The sequence below is a fragment of the Rattus norvegicus genome, chromosome 2, assembly GCF_021556685.1.
Source record: "Rattus norvegicus strain SHRSP/BbbUtx chromosome 2, alternate assembly SHRSP_T2T, whole genome shotgun sequence".
NCBI lineage: Eukaryota > Metazoa > Chordata > Mammalia > Rodentia > Muridae > Rattus > Rattus norvegicus.
The window spans coordinates 586,749-605,000 of NC_141535.1; the positions used below are offsets into that span (position 1 = coordinate 586,749).

The following is an 18,252-nucleotide window of genomic DNA, read 5'->3' on the forward strand; positions in this document are numbered from 1 at the left end:
CTGTTCTGAGGGCAGTTCCTCACTCACCCACTCACTCCTTCCAACCTGCCCATTCTGACAGTTCCCTACACTGGGGCATCAAGCCTTGGGCATTTGCTCCCATTGGTGCCTGAAAAGGATATCCTCTGCTTCATATGCAGATGGAGCCATAGGCTCATCCTTGTGTATTCTTTGGATGGTTGTTTAGTCCATGGAAGATCGAGGGCAGGGATTTGGTTGGTTGATATTGTTCTTCTTATGGGGTGGCAAACCCCTTCAACTACTTCAGTTCTTTCTCTAACTCCACTTTTTGGAACCTTGTTCTCAGCTCAATGGTTGACTGCAAGCATTCTCCCTTCTTCCCTCCCTCTCTTCTTCCCTCTCTCCCCACACCGCTCTATGTTTGTATGTTTGTGTGTTTGTGTGTCTCTGTGTATGTGTGTCTGTCTGTCTGTCTGTCTGTCTCCATCTCTGTCTGTATTCTTTCTAAGTGAATGTCACTTTTCTTTTCTTAGATAAAGTGATGAGATAAGAGTCTTACCCAAACTATGCAAATACGTCCTTTAGGCTGAGGCCAGAGTATTTTTTCCCTCCGTTCAACTATTTATAGACCTAATACTAGGACCTTCTAGCCTCTATGTAATCCAACCTTCCAAGCTGACTAATTCAATAAGGTTTCTCTTGGCATCTTCATGAGTTGTTCTGCTTGGACTCACATTAACTTGGACAATGTGTTACAATCTTCTGGATCCTTCTAATTCTCCAGCTTTTTCTGTTTTCCCCAGTGAATAGTTTGTTCTCTCAGAAGCTGAATCTGTAAAATCATGTCCAGAAAGCTTCCGTAACCACATGCCACACAGCACAACTTCTCTTTTTTGCTTTACTTCTCTCTGTCTTTCTTTTGTCTATTTTTTTCTCTCTTTCTCTACTCTTGTGTATTCTCTGATTCCTAAGCTGTTCTCATGTGAATTGGGCATATTTTATCTGTGATACATTCTGTCACTTTTTTCTTTGAATTACTACTTTATCAAGCCCTCAATTATATGACACTTTCAAACATGGCTACTTCCATATATAAACTAACCTTACAATGTACAATCATTTTGCTAATATTTATCTACCTAGTTCTTACCTGGACCTATTGGTTGTAAAGAATTAACCTTTCAGGATGCCTATATTTATGGCAGAAACTTTCTGACCTGTCATATATGATGTCCTCTGTCTCAAAGATGAGGGTATTAGAATAAAATTATTGTACACATTTTCTAGAAGGTTGAAAGATTCAACTTGAGTCTTATTTTATGATCCCATTAGCAGCCATCAGTCCAAAACACAAAATCACTAAAACAAATCCTAGTTGCATCAGGTAGGGTGGGAAGATATCCCAGTGATTAAGCAGGCAGGAAATGTTAGAGAGACATGGGAAGAAGATTGTTTATTGGTATATATTTATGGCTTGCTCAGCCTGTGTTTTTATAAAAGCTAGAACAATAAGCCCAGGAGTGGGACAACCTACAGTGAGCTGGGCCATCCAACAAAATTATTGATCAAGAAAGTGCCCACAGGCTTTTTCGTTGGACAATCTTATGAAGAGTTTTTTCTCAGTTAAGATTTCTTCTTCCAAGTTATCTCTAGTTTTATATCATGTTGATAAAAAACCTTCTTATATAGTTTGTAGGTGAGAGTTTGTGGGTGGATATCTCTAAGCTTATGTATTGAAGTGATATCATTAAAAATTTTACAAAAGAATGGCTAATAATAACCTGTGTGTGTGTTTCTTTAATTCCGCAGGTTTTCACCCGATTATCGGTACCGTGTCGGTGCTGGCATTGGGCACCGACAGTGTATGTCAGTGAAATTATGTGTGTATATGTGTTTCTGCATGCCCACAGATATTATATGTATCATAATAGGGTATTAAAGAGAACAATGTCTTAATCTAAAGAAATGTTTTAGATTGTAGCACACACTAGCATGAAAACATTCCTTTTTTGGCATGGAGTAGCAATTCGGCTTGCAACAATAAATTATGAACATACTAGGAAGAGTGAAATAGCTCAGTAGGTAAAGATATTTGTTGCCAGGGCAGTTAACCTTGGTTTGGTTCTTGGGACATACACAATGGAAGGAGGAAATGAATGCCATAAATTGGACTCCGTCATCTACTTGTGTGCAATCACATGCAGAAACAAGCAAATACTCAACTAAAAGAATCAGAAAATTAGAATTCCGTAAATATAGGACTTAAAATATATGCATAAATTAAAGTAAGGAAATAGGTTGACATGAGATATGGTAAGAATTCTGTAAAGCTGATACATACTCAGACTTAGAGAAAGTATCCCTATACATATGTGTGTTCCGTTTCACCCCTTTCTGAAGCAAGAAAAAAAATTACATACATGGAATTTCTGCATAGTATTACACAGCAACAGAACATAATATTGAGAATTAAAAGAAGAATACATATATAGTTCATATGAAAGCAACTTGGTCTTGCAGAGATAAGCTAAACAACTCCTGGATACTATAAGTTCAGACTCATGAACATGTATTACTCAGATTGATGAATCAAAAAACTTAAATATGGGGCATGTAGATTCCAGAGACTTTTCCACAATTGTATTGTGTAACCAGGGTGACCAGGCAATAGCACTTGTATTTGTATCACTTAGATTTATAGGGACCTTTCCTTGCATGGTGGAGGAATAGGCATCTACACTGAAATGTACTATATGTAACTAGGGAAATAAAACAAAATGTTCTCCTTTATAACCAAACCATGAATACTACTAGGAGATTCCAGGTTTCTTAGTCACATCGTGAAATAGAATCAAGTGACCTTGTTCCAATATGATATTCTTCATTCTTTCTGAGATATGAGGTAGAGGATGAAAGAAAATACCCCAAAACCTGGGTTTAGGGTAATATATTAGTTAAAAATGTCAAGTGTATGAGTCCAAGGGGAGCTGACATCCATCAGGAGTCCTGGAATACTTCCACTGGACTCTCCACAGTGGTTGCCTGTGTAGGATTTAGTTGCTGAATCAGCACTCATTTTTCAAATGTAGAAGACATCAAAATATAGACAAGAGGGATCATCCTCATATTCATTTACAAAGCACCCCCACAAGTTTTCTATTGTCTTACTTGGAAAGGATAAATTTAAAAGAGTAAAACAATATTATTATACTCAAGGAAAAAGCTTGTGTCAAAGAAACAAAACAACAATTAAAGGCAAAAGTCTATGTTTTTCAATAGAGTGACTATAAGGAAAAGAAGTACACTTTAAGCAGCCATTGTTATCTTCTTCAAATTTTTGGAGCATGGATGTTATAAAATGAATGATAAGATAGAATAACAATGTAGGGTGAGAAGCTAATAGAGAGAGGAGCAGAAATTAAAATCAAAGCAGCTCAGAGCATCAAAGAAGCCTGTGGTAAAACCAAATCTGCAGCAACACAATTGTAAGCAATACCCATTATGGAAAAGTAAAAGACAATGCAAAAGGCACATTAATGTATATGATGGACACTTGTGTCAACTTGGATTTAGATGCCTCTAAATCTGGAGGGGTTTGTCTCCTATCGAGAAGGCAAAATGTTCCCCTTCAGAAATTTGAAGTAGATTGTATAATTTTACCCTCTTTGTCCTAGTAAAAAAAAAAAATAAGGCCAGAAAATAAATTAAATTGTAAACGTGTGTATGTGGGTGCTGTGTCTTTATTAAATTATGTGTGAGTATTTGCGTGTCTAGGGTTGCCTGCAGAGACTAGAAAAGTAAGAGTATTAGGTCCCTGAAACTGAAATTACCAGTGATTATGAGTCATCTTGTTCTTTGAATCTAACATGGGTCTTCTTCAAAAGTAGTACATGTTCTTACCTTCTCTGTCATCTCTCCAGTCTCCTGTAAAAATAAGTTAAAAAAATGATTTCTGTTGCCTAAAGACAAGGAGGCTGAATGAATATAATGATTCTGAGGTTATTTTTAAAGATGAAATTCATTATGATAGACAATTGGGCATAATATATGTAAAACTAAAAAAAGATAAAGTGCAAAAAATAAGGAACAGTGTGATGTATGAGAGATGTTGCAGGGTAAAAAATGACATGAAACTTTCTAAAGAGGCTTGAGTCTGCTTATAAGGTCGCAGTACTTTGTGTGTACATGTTTATGTGGGGGTACATATGTCTGCAGGTGCATGTCCTCAGGTGTGAATAAGGTGATCAAAGATCAATACTGGGTATCATTCTCAGTCACTCTCTACTGTATTGATTTTGTGACATGGTCTCAAGCTGACCATGGAATTACCAATATAGCTAGACTGGGGCTCTGTCAAGCCACAGGGTTTCTTTCTTCTCCATTTCACAGGCACCAGGATGATTAGCTTGGAACACAGTCCCATGACTTTTTACATGTTCTCTGGAGACTGCACTCAGATCCTCATGCATATATCAGAAATAATTTAGCAGAGGTGCTACCTCTTTCTGGCAGTGGCCATGTAGCTGCTGCAAGGAATAGCATATGAGTGCTTCAGTGACAGGATTCTACTGTGGCAAGTCAATGGAAACCACTTCTCAGTGGACAAGGGAAATTTGGTGGCCTTTATATTTAGTACCAAGTTGGCATTCCCTACAAGCTCTCCTTTCCTTCATTGTACTGCATATAGTCATTATCAAAATTGTATCACTTCATCAGTCATGGACAAGGCCATCTGGAGTCACACAGTCTAAGTCACTGTGGACGATTCTACATCTTTCTCAAAACTCTTTCAAGGGATAAAATGTTCTTCACCTCTTTTTGTATCTATCAATCCTCCAAATGTTACCATAAATCCTGGGAATTTGAGACTTATAATCAGATCTTTTGAGAAGTACCCAGTCACACTGAGCAAGTCTGTGTCAGTTGTGGAGAGAGGTAGGTCCTGCTTACATAACTGTTTTTAAGAAGCTATATCTGATAAGTAGAGACATGGACAATGCAGAGATTATGTGGGATTGATAGAGACTTGAAAATGGCTCTTAGAATGATTACATCTTACAAAGATCTATATATTAGAAAGATGCCTAGAAGATCTGCTTTGTAAAATGGACTTGTCTGTCTGCAATTAAAAGGGAATTATGATAGGAGATAATAACTAGAGATAGTTTACCAACAAATGTTTAATTCGGCCTCTCACCATGCATAACTATGTAACCATGTTTGCTACCAGACTGGTATGTCTTCCTGTTTACAGGACAGCCTGCCCAGACATCTCTTTTGTCTTGCTGAAATTGTGCTTTTTAATGCAAAATAAGTTTAGGTGGTGACTGATCCAAGGAATGGGAGAAGGAGAAGGGAAACTATTGGGGGATCTATGTATAGATAGAGCTTTTGAAATGTGGATATTATTATTTCTTTTAATAATGTAAGCAATGTTATCACTGCTTGGGTAAGCCCAACTGTCATTGTATAAATATAGAAGGCTCAAGTTATTTGTGGCCACTTTTCTGAAAATCAAAAGGTGGTCAGTGTCTTCACTTTTGTTAACTCCCCTTCTCCAACTCAGGACCTAAACATTATAGCTAGAACTCGCATTGACATCTTCTTGTTTCCTAAATTTTAATTTTTTAAAAATTTGTATTAGATATATTTCTTTACTTCCATTTCAAACATAATTCCCCTTCCCAATTTCCAGTATATAAGCCCCCATTCCCTCCTATCCCCCTCCCCATACAGGTATTCCCCCTATACATCTACTTTATCCCTCTCCCATATTCCCCTGCACTGGCGTTCCAACCTTGGCAAGGCCAGGGGCTTCCCCTTCCCCTGGTGCCCCAACAAGTCTATTCTCTGCTATATATGTGGTTGCAGCCCTGGATTATTCCATGTATAGTGTTTCGGTACTGGTTTAGGCCCTGGAAGCTCTGTTTGGTTGGCATTGTTGTTTTGATGGGGTTGCATGCTCCTTCAACTCTTTCAATATTTCGTCTAATTCCTTCCAAGGGTGTTGTTCTCAGATCAGTGGTTTGCTGCTAGCATTGACTTCTGTATTGGACATCCTCTGGATGTGTCTCTCAGGAGAGATCTATATCTGGCTCCTTTCAAGATGCATTTTATAACTTCATCAATCTTATCTAGTATACATATATATACACATACATATACAAATATATACACATATATACACATATATACATACACACACATACATACACACACACACACACACACACACACACACACACACACACACACATATCCCCTTTTAAGAAGGAGTGGGAGCATCTGAACTTTGGTCATCCTTCTTCTTGAGCATCCTGTGGTGTGTGGATTGTATCTTGGGTAATTTGAGCTTTTTGGATAATATCCACTTATCAATGGGTGCATACCAAGTGTGTTTTCCTGTGATTGAGTAACCTCACTCAGGATGATATTTTCTAGTTCATTCCATTTGCCTATGAATTTCATGAAGTCATTGTTTTTGATATCTGAGTAGTACTCCACTGTGTAGATGTACCAGTCTTTTTAATCCATTCCTCTGTTGAAGGGCATATGGGTTCATTCCAGCTTCTGACTATCATAAATAAGGCTGATATGAACATAGTGGAGCATGTGTCTTTGGTGTATGTTGGAGCATCTTTTGGGTATATGCCCAAGAGAGGTATAGCTGGGTTCTCAGGTAGTGTAATCTCCAATTTTCTGAGGAAACTCCAGACTGATTTCCAAAGTGGTTGTACCAGTTTGCAATCCCACCAACAATGGAAGAGTGTTCCTCTTTCTCCACATCCTCCCCAGCATCTGCTGTCAACTGAGTTTTTTATATTAGCTTTTCTGAATGGTGTGAGGTAAAATTTCAGGGTTGTTTTGATTTGCATTTCCCTGATGACTAAGGATGTTGAACATTTCTTTAGCTGTTTTTTGGCCATTCGATAATCCTCAGCTGAGAATGATTTGTTTAGCTCTGTACCCCATTTTTAATAGGGTTATTTCACTCTCTGGGTTCTAACTTCTTGAGTTCTTTGTATGTTTTAGATATTAGCCCTGTATCTGATGTAGGATTGGTAAAGATCTTTTCCCAATCTGTTCGTTGCCATTTCATCCTATTGACAGTGTCTTTTCCTTTACAAAAGCTTTGCAGCTTTATGAGTCCCATTTGTCGATTCTTGATATTAGAGCATGAGCTATTGGCATTTTGTTCAGGAAATTTTGCCCAGTGCCCATGTGTTCGAGACACTTCCCCATTTTTTCTGCTCTTAGTGTGAGTGTATCTGGTTTGATGTGGAGGGCCTTGATCCACTTGGACTTAAGCTTTGTACATAGTAATAAGAATGGATCAATTTGCATTCTTCTACATGCTGACCTCCAATTGTACCAACACCATTTGTTGAAAATGTTATCTTTCTGCCATTGGATGGTTTTAGCTCCTTTGTCAAAGATCAAGTGACTATAGGTGTGTGGGTTTATTTCTGGGTCTTCAATTCTATTCCACTGATCTATCTGTCTGTCTCTGTACCAATCCCATACAGTTTTTATGACGATTCCTCGGTAATACTGCTTGAAGTCAGGGATGGTGATTCTCACAGAAGTTCTTTTCATGTTGTGTATAGTTTTCGCTATCCTGGGTTTTGCAAATTGCTTTCTTTATCTCTATAAAGAATTGAGTAGGGATATTGATGGAGACTGTATGGAATCTATAGATTGCTTTTGGCAAAATGGCCATCTTTACTATATTAATCCTGCCAATCCATGAGCATTGAAGACCTTTCCATCTTCTCAGTTCTTCCTCAATTTTTTTCTTAAGAGACTTGAAGTTCTTGTCATGCAGATCTTTCGTTTGCTTGGTTAAAGTCACACCAAGATATTTTATATTACTTGGGAATATTGTGAAGGGTGTCATTTCCTTAATTTTTTTCTCAGCCTGTTTATCCTTTGAGTACTGAATTGTTTGAGTTAATTTTATACCCCGGTACTTTGCTGAAGTTGTTTATCAGGTTAAGTAGTTCTCTGGTGGAACTTTTGGGGTCACTTAACTATACTATTATATCATCTGCAAATAGTGATAATTTGATTTCTTCCTTTCAAATTTGTATCCCTTTAACCTCTTTTCACTGTCTGATTGCTCTGGCTATGACTTCGACTATTAGATTGAATAAGTAGGGAGAGAGTGGGCAGTCTTGTTTAGTTCCTGATTTTAGTTGGGTTGCTTCAATTTTCTCTCCATTTAGTTTGATCTTAGCTACTGGTTTGCTGTATATTGCTTTTACTATGTACAGATATGGGCCTTGAAATTCTGATTTTTCCAGGACTTTTATCATGAAGGGGTGTTGAACTTTGTCAAATGCCTTTTCTGCATCTAATCAAATGACCATGTCATTCTTATCTTTGGGTTAGTTTGTATAGTGGATTACATTGATGGATTTTCATACATTAAACAATCCCTGCAACCCTGGAATGAAGCGTACTTGATTATGATGGATGATCATTTTGATGTGTTCTTGGATTCTGTTTGTAAGATATTTATGAGTATTTTTGCATCAATAATCATAAGGGAAATTGGTCTGAACTTCTTTTCTTTGTTGGGTCTTCGTGTGGTTTCAGTATAAGATTAATTGTATAATCTTATTATACAATTATTAATTCATAGAAGGAATTTAGGTGTGTTCCATCTGTTTCAATTCTGTAGAATAGTTTGAACAGTATTAGTATGAGGTCTTCTGTGAAGCTCTGGTAGAATTCAGACCTGAATCCATCTGGACCTGGGCTCTTTTTGGTTGGGAGACTCTTAATAACAATAACTGCTTCTATTTCTTTAGGAGTTATGGGGGTATTTAGATGGTTTATTTGTTCCTGATTTAGCTTTGGTACCTGGTATCTGTCTAGAAAACTGTCTATTTCCTCCAGATTTTCCAGTTTTTTTTGAATATAGGATTTTGTAGTAGGATGTAATTTTTTTTTTAATTTCTTCAGATGCTGCTGTTATGCCTCCCTATATATTTCTGATTTTGTTAATTTGGATACACTGTCTGTGACCTCTGCTTAGTCTAAGGGTTTATCTGTCATGTTGATTTTCTCAAAGAACCAGCTCCTGGTTTTGCTGAATCTTTGTATACTCATTTTTGTTTGTACTTGGTTGATTTCAGTTCTGATTTTGATTATTTCCTGCCTTCTACTCCTCTTGGGTTTATTTATTTCTTTTTGTTCTAGAGGTTTTAGCTGCGCTTTCAACAGTGGCCCTTAGAATTGGGGGTGATTTGGACGGTGCGTTTTGGGTCTTCTTGGCTATTCCATTGTCTTTATAGGTGATATCTTCTGTCCTAATGTGGTCTTTATCTGGTTGGCTATTTTAACAACTACCTCTAAGGAGAGATCACCTTAGTTGGATGGGGGGAGGTGGAGTAAGGGGAGAGGCAGGTGGAAGCTCCTTTGTTTTTTAATGGAGTCCTGCCCTGGGGGGAGAGGGAGGAGCAGACAGTCTGTTTAGTGTCTCCTTTGAAGCCTTGGGGGTTTTCTGCATCAACTCAGCCACAGGGCACATCCCCTAGGTGAAACCGGACTTAGAAGTTTGAGCACACTTACCCCACACTGCCACAGGGTGGGTGTTGGGCTGTGGAAAGCTGCAAGAACACTGCCGGGGTGGGGGTTGGTGGTGGTGGTGCTGGAACTGAGGAATTTTTTTTTAATGTTGTGTTTTTGTGTGTGTGGGTGAACTGTTTGTTACAGAAAAGAGGAGAAACAGTTTGTCCAATGGGGACATTCCCTTGGCCTATCAGCCTTGGGGGATTCCACAGAAGTCCAAAAGGTCATGCCCTGTGGCAATAAGTGCCTGCTGCTTTACCAGGTTGGATAGGGAGTCTGCCAAAACCAATTGCAGGCTGTTTTGCAGGCTGTCAGGATTTAGACAGGGGCTTGAGGGACCTTCAGCCAACTCCAGAGAGTAGCTCTGGCCAGGAGCCTTCAGTTGCCCCTTCAGCTTGACCTAAGCTTGAGATGGTGCTGACTGAAAACTCAGCAGGAAAAGATAGGTTGCTAGTCTCCAGAGTTGGGGGAGGTGACTCACCTTCCCGCACTATAGTTTTGTTGATCATTGTTCGAGCACTACATTTTAGGGCTCTGGTGCCCGAGTGCTCTCCGCAGTGAACTCTGACCAGGCTGGCTAGTTGTGTGGCTACAGGTAAAGGGAGAAAGATCTCAGGCAGGGAGGGGGAACATTTTTTTGCCACCCCAACTGCCTGTCCTTCTCCTTACCCAGACTGCCTGCCACTTTGGGCTGAACCAGCAGGGGACTGACTAGCCAGTGAGGAGTGCAAGGGAGATTCTGGCTGTGATGATTTAAAGAGAGCAGATCTCATCTCCAAGTAGCTCTTATAACAGAAGCTTGTAGACAATGGAATAATTCCTACACGCCTTTCCTTGTGCTTAAATAGTTTAGTGAATGGGTCAGTGTCTGACAGAAGGTACTTCCTATTGGTTTGTCCTGAGAGCTTGGGAAGACCTCCTCATATACTTATTTGTAGGTGTGATCCTGCTTCTACCTCTGATCTGTCTTGAGCCTACATGACCTGTGGTGAAGGGGCTTGCAGCATTGCCCTACATGACTGGTCTGACTTAAACCTCTATAAAGGGGTCTTTGGGGGGAACTGATATCCTGGGAAATTGGGAAGGCACCGGCAGTCCCCTTTAAGTGTCCTGGGGATTCAACCTATCTCCAGCAGGAATCAGGGTACCTTTCACTGCCTGCCCCTCTAGTGAATTACATTGATGGATTTCCATATATTGAACCATTTCTGCATCCTTGGGATGAAATCTACTTCATCATGATGGATTATCATTTTGATGGTTGCTTGGATTTGGATTGTAAGAATTTTATTGAGTATTTTTGCTTTGATATTCATAAGGGAAATTGCTCTGAAGTTCTCTTTCTTTCTTGTTTTTTTGTGTGGTTTAGGTATAAGCATTGTTGGTATCAAGTGTTGCCTTTAGCTGTAACACCATACATTCCCAGAAGACCTTTTGGCTCAAGTCTCACCTCCACCTGGGCACCTTTACCTCACAGTACAAATAAAAGCAGACTCCCTCCACCCTCACTCTCCTTTCTGTTCTTTCTCTGGCCCCTTCCCCTTGTATTTAATAAGGGAATTGTTAAATCTCACCACATGGAACCGTGTTGGTATTGGTTTGCTGTGTTCTTTCTGGTCAGGCGGAGCCAATATTTAATAGCAACAAGCATAATTATGGTTTCACAGAAGGAATTGGCTAGTGTTCCTTCTTTTTCTATTTTGTGGAATAGTTTGCACCATATTGGTATGACATCTTCTATAAAGGTCTCATAGAATTCTGCACTAAATACATCTGGTCCTGGGCTTTATTTGGTTGGGAGACTTTTAATAACCGCTTCTATTTCTTTAGTAGTTATGGGACTGTTTAGATTCTTTGTGTGATCCTGACTTAACTTTTGTACCTGGTATCTGTCTAGAAAATTATCCATTCAATAGAGATTTTCCTGTATTGTTGAATATAAGCTTTTGTAGTAGGATCTGATTATTTTCTGAATATCCTCAGATTCTCTTGTCATGTCTTACTTTTCATTTCTGATTTGTTAATTTGGATACCCTGTGCCGTCCGGTTAGTCAGGCTAAGGGTTTATTATCTATCTTGTTGATTTTCTCAAAAAACCAGCTCCCACTTTTGTGGATTCTTTGTATATTCCTTTTTTGTTTCTACTTGCTTGATTTCAGCCCTGAGTTTAATACAATTTCCTGCCTTCTACTCTTCTTGGGTGCATTTGCTTCTTTTAGTTCTAGAGGTTTTAGGTGTTCTGTCAAGGTGCTAATGTATGGTCTCTCTCCAATTTCTTTTTGAGCTGTGAGTTTTCCTCTTAGCACTGCTTTCATTGTGTTCCATAAGTTTGGGTACATTGTACCTTTATTTTCATTAAATCCAAAAAAGTCTTTAATTTATTTCTTTATTTTTTCCATGACCAAGTTATCATTGAGTAGATTGTTATTCAGCTTCCATGTATACGTGAGCTTTCTGTCACTATTGTTATTGAAAACAAGCCTTAGTCGATGGTAATGTGATAGGATGCATGCAATTATTTCAATCTTATATCTGTTGAGGTCTGTTTTGTGATCAATTATATGGTCAGTTCTGGAGAATGTACCATGAGGTTGTAAGAAGGTATATTCTTTTGTTTTAGGATGAAATGTTCTATTAATATCTGTTAAGTCCATTTGGTTCATAACTTAGGTTAGTTTCTCTATGTCTCTGTTTAATTTCTGTTTCTATGAGCTGTCCATTGATGAGAGTGGGGTTTTGAAATCTCCCACTGTTATTGTGTGACATGCAATATATGCTTTGAGCTTTAGTAAGGTTTCTTTTATGAATGCAATTGCCCTTGCATTTGGAGCATAGATATTCGGGACTGAGAGTTCATCTTGTTGGACTTTTCCTTCAATGAATATGAAGTGTCTTTCCTTATCTTTTCTGAAAACTTTTAGTTGAAAGTTGATTTTATTCAATATGAGAATGGCTACTCCAGCTTTTTTCTTTGGACCATTTGCTTGGGAAATTATTTTCCAGCAATTTACTCTGAGGTAATGTCTGTCATTGTCAATTATGCGGTTTTCCTGTTTGCAGCAAATGCTGAGTCCTCTTTAAGTATCCACTCTGTTTTTCCATGTCTTTTTACTAGAGAAGTGAGTCCATTGATATTAAGAGATATTAAAGAATAGGATTGTTGTTTCCTGATATTTTTTGTTGTTAGAGGTGGAATTATATTTGTGTATTTCTCTTCCTTTGGTTTTGTTACAAGAGGATTACTTAAGTGCTTTTTCTAGGGTTAGTTTTCCTCCTTGTGTTTGAGTTTTCAATCTATTATTCTTTGTAGGACATAAATACCTATCTTAAAGAAATACAGCACAACACAGATAAGGAATAGAAGCCCTTAAGAAGGAAACACAGAAATCTCCTGAAGAACTACAGGAAAGCACAAACTAACAGGTAAAGGAATTGAACAAAGTCATCCAGGAATTAAAAATGGAAATAGAAACAATAAAGAAAGCACAAAGGGTGACAACCCTGGAGATGGAAAAGAAGGAAGGAGATCAGGTGTCAGAAACACAAGTATTTTCAATCAGAAATCAAGAGATAGAGGAGAGAATCTCATCGGCAGAAGATAACAGAAAACACTGACACAACCATCAAAGATAATGTAAAATGCAAAAAGCTCCTAACCCAAAACATTGAGGAAATCCAAGACACAATGAAAAGATCAACCCTAAGGATAGGAGATATAGAAGAGAGCTAAGATTTCCAACATAAATATCCAGTAAATATCTTAAACAAAATTATAGAAGGAAACTTCCCTAGAGAAAAGAAAGACATGCCCATAAACATACAAGAAGTTTACCGAACTCCAAATAGATTGACCAGAAAGGAAATCTGTCCCATCACATAATAGTCAAAATACCAAATGCACAAAACAAAGAAAGAATATTAAAATCAGTAAGGGAAAATATCAAGTAACATATAAAGGCTGACCTATCAGAATTACACCAGACTTCTCACCAGAGACTATTAAAGGCAGAAGATCCTTGGCAGATGTCATACAGACCCTAAGAGAACACAAATCCCGGTTACTCTATCCAGCAAAACTGTCAATTAACAAAGATGGAGAAACCAATATACTCCATGACAAAACCAAATATACAAAGAACCTATGCATTTATTACGTGTATCTAACTGTGTGTCAGACAGACATCCATATACACATGTAAATAAGTTACATATTTACTAAATTACTCAAAAACATTTTATAATATTCAAGTAGACATATGTACACACATGCCTACATATATACACATATACAAGTGTGGCTGGTATATACTCACGTGTTAGGTGTCTTTTTTGCACATCTGTCTTTATAAATGTGTGTGGTCTCTGTGTGTGTGTGTGTGTGTGTTTGTGTGTGTGTGTGTGTGGCATGTGTGTGATGTGTACATATTTATGTGTGAATGCACACCCTTTTGTGTGGAAACACATGTGAAAGTCAGAGGAAAAGGTCATGTGTAGGTTCTCACCCCTTACCTTGTCCTGGGTAGCCTCTATTGCTACTACCACTGAGTAGTCAAGGCTACCTTGATCAGAAGCATCCAAGACTTATCTTCTTTTCTCTTTCCACCTTACCATGTGACCTGTGGTATCCACATCAACCATGCCCATGCTTATTTCATCTGGATTAGTTTTTGATATGGTGGCTGTTTGCGGCAAGGTCTTTTCCTTAATGAATAAAGATTTCAGGGCACCAATCACTGGATATATACTTCCAGGTTAGACTTCCAGTTTGGAGGGAGAAATAGAGGATGAGAAAAGGGACCTGTGGATTGTTGGATTGTGGGAGAACTTGGGGTAGGTGATATAATGAACTAGAGCCTCCCACTTAGATTTCTGATCAGTCAGGATCAGCCACTGAAGGATTTCATTTATTATGGCTAACCAATAAAGAATGTTAGTAGTTGTACTCAGTGACTGAATTACCTGTTGATTCTAAACTAAGTTTGCGTTGCGTTTGCCTTCACACAGCTTCTCAACTGTTTTCCAGAGATAGGTACAGCCCCACTCCCACCCCCATCCCCCAGCCAGGGGATAAATTTGGATGATCAAATCTGTGGTTTGTCATGGTAGTGACTTTCTAAGGACACATAGCTAATTGGGTAAAGAGATTTCTGGAGCTACAGGCCAGAAAGTCTGTCAAGATGAGAACAGCCCACCAGGGCCAAATGACCCATTGGTGCCATGTGACCTGCTGGTACATGGGGTAATATGGGATGCTGCCCTCTTCGGTATTTCATGCTGCAGGTGTTCAAATTCAGTTTGAACCAAAATGTGTACTTTGGTATTAAAGCCTAAGTTTTAACCAATAGCAATATTCCAGCACTGACATTATATTTCATAGCATAAAGCATCCTATGGTCTGTACAGTTCAGAATGAGTTCTCTGTATTTGATTTTTTCACAAGATTCAACTCAACTCCCAGCTCCTTTGGAGCTCACCAACTATACTATAGCCTGTTCTCCTATGGCACGAACCCTGGGTATAAAATGTAAAATGTTATCAGGTTGATTGAATTCCCATGAATCCATTTCCTTTCACTTTCTTCTTTGTTCATCCACTGATGGCTTTTGGTTTTCTTTTTAAGTAGACATACACATACCACCTTTTACATTGTCTTTTACAGAGAGGCTCTATGGCTCACGTCTGGACAAACCACACCAGGCCAACAGGGCTCCACGTGGAGAGGTTTATTGGAATGGTAGAGACAAAGGTCAAGGGGTGAAGAGAGGTAGGAGAGAAAGAGAGGAGAAAAAGGGAAGAGAGGAGATACAAGTGGAAGAGAGCAGAAAGGATCTGTCTTTTATGTGAAATGTGGTGTAACTGTAACATGAAATGTATGCTGGAAATGGATGACCGTTGCCTTGACAACAGATGCTCAGGTGACCAGATGACATCATTGCTGGAGGCAAAAGCAGTTCCTGATACCAACATTTGGAAATTTATGTCACCAACTGGGACCCTCCTTTGTAACTGTAGCATACCTGTCAAAAATACTAGATCTAACCTTGCAGGGATGGCACCTTGTGTTTCTATCTTAGCAGCTGCTCAACTCCTTATTCAAGAATAAGAACACCTAACCTTTGGGTTGCCTATAATGGTCTTCTCCTTTTGGAGCCAATCCAAATTGCTATCATCCCTATATCTGTCATTCCTTCTACATATTATGTTCTCTTTGTCTGCTTCCTCTTTGACCAGACAAAAGATGATTGCAAAAAATGGTCAGACAAATATGGGGACTGCCCATATTGGTCATTCCAGATACATATGTTAGTATCAAGGACCAATCACTTCCGTCAGCAATGCAAGACCCTCTTCTTCTATATACCAGACCCATGGAATCCCAGGTAGAAAACAGGAGTTGTTGGTAAGCTCTAATGTAAAAACCAAGCAGGGTCTCCAGTGATTACTATCCACATCCAGAGAAATTTTGTCCAATTTCCCAAATTCTAGATATTGGAAAAATAGGAGAAATAATCAAACACTCCTCCAGGATCCTTACGTCCTTGACATCCCCCCTCACAAATGGTACTAACTTGTCATTTAGCCTTTTGATTCAGACCCTGACCTTGGTGTACCAACTCCTTATGGCACCCAACCTGGTCACTTTAAAGACTGCTAGCTACACAGTACCCCCCTGAAACTAATTTACAATTGCCAATTACAGCCTCTCTAGTGATACTGCCCAATGACATTACCTCAGCTTTTATCAGCTGCCCTGACTCCGATGCTGCCATCATCCCATACTTTTTTATATACCTCTTATTGGTTTGACAGTTTTATGACATCCAGGACATGTTCTGAAGGGAAACTCAGTTCCCTAGACTGCAATAGATCCACCATCCTTGATACCCCATCTCTGCTGCAGTGCCCTGCAGTCCAAAACACGTCAATTCTCTGTGGCACTGGTATATATCATCACCTACCTGCCAGCTGGTCAGGAAGAATTTGCACACTGGTGTTCCTTCCCTGAACTAGGAGTAATACATGGCAAAGATTCTCTACCAATTCCAGTTTTTGACATTCCTGTCCAGCATAAGAGGGCACTGCAAGTTGTGCCATTCCTGGTTGCTGCAGGAGTAGCTACAGGTGCTGGCACTGGAACAGCAGGACCGAAGACTTCTCTAACCCTATACAGGAAGTTCTTATCCTAGCTTGACAATGGTTTCCAAGGAATGTATGAAACCATGCTCATCATCCAGAAAAAGATCGATACGTTGGAAGCAGTTGTGCTTTAGAACTGACAGGGACTAGATGTCCTGACAGCTAAAGAAGGTGGTCTTTGTCTGTTTCTCCAGGAAGAATGCTGTTTCTATGTCAACAAATATGGGGCAGTAAGAAATACATTCCATCAGCTGCAATCAGACATCCAGAAATGCAGGGAACAGCATGAGGCCTCCAATTCCTGGGTTTTTCAAAACCCTACATGGAAATAGCATACTGCCCTTCTTAATTCCTCTTCTCCCCATTTTCCTGGACCTACTATTTCCTCCCTGCCTCATTAATCTTGTTTCCACATTCCTTCAAAGACAAATTCAAAATATTCTAACCAAAAAGCAAAACAGTTCCTTTTACACAACTATCAAGTGGGCCTGGATGGTGAAAGTCAGCTACATCCCAAAACTGATAATGCCCCTAGACAGCAGGGAGCAGTTTAAGAGGTCTAAAGCCCCTATTTCCCTTTTAGCATTGGCTTCCCCTGTTTCCCTTTTTTCTTCTCTCTATGATAAGAAAAAGGGAGGTATGTTATCATCAGAAGTGGTTTACAGATAGCCTCTGAATCCAGCAATGACATCATCCTTAGGTAACAAAGACCTGCTTGCTTCTGTTGCCACAGCAACCGCCACACTTTCAAGGCACATGTCTCACTCACATTAAAAGTACACATACACACACACTCACACACACACACACACATACACACACACATATATATTCACACACACACACACAAATGAGTATTTACAAACAGATAAGTAAGGTAGAGTACACTATTCTTTGTATTATTTTATACTATCATATGTATTTATAACTATGCTCACATAAAGAAAAACTATTATAAGTAACTAAACATCACTTACAAGATGGTAAGAAGTAATATGTATCTATATAAGCAATGGAAATGGAGAAAAGTACAAAATTACAGAGAGAAATTATCTCTTTTTAAATTGTTTTTAATGAGTTTTTAAATAACCATACTACTAACTTTCAATTTAAGTCCTTAGGAATTAAATTCCTAAAGCCAATTTAACATAACTGACATGGATAAATCCTACCTCATAGTAACTAGTACTTTTTTAAATAGGCAAAGACATATTTGTATCCATGAAAATACATTGTTTCAGGTAGCACAATTTAAATTTTCAATCTCCTTCTTCCTCTCCAGCCTGTCAACAGCCTTATTTTCAAATGTTTTCCTATTTTTCATCCTTTCCTTTTCACTTCCTCAGTCAGGTTCTTCCAATGAAATTTAGGTCTGATACACAGTATTCCTGCTTGGCATAATCTTCTGTGAATATGTGAGAGATATACTCCTTTCCATGGTCCTTCCTCTTATGTTCATTAATGGACCTGGTGAAATTCAATAAAAACACACTAAGAAGTGAAATAAATGGTATAGTGACTTGTTTTCATATAAATCAAGGATGTAATTACAAAATATTAATTTTAAATTAATATTCT

General features: G+C 38.7%; 1 pseudogene; it reads left to right on the forward strand.

The window, feature by feature from the left end:
- LOC148006609 (uncharacterized) overlaps positions 1-18,252 on the forward strand; it is a 2,902,548-nt pseudogene that overhangs the window by 537,473 nt on the left and 2,346,823 nt on the right.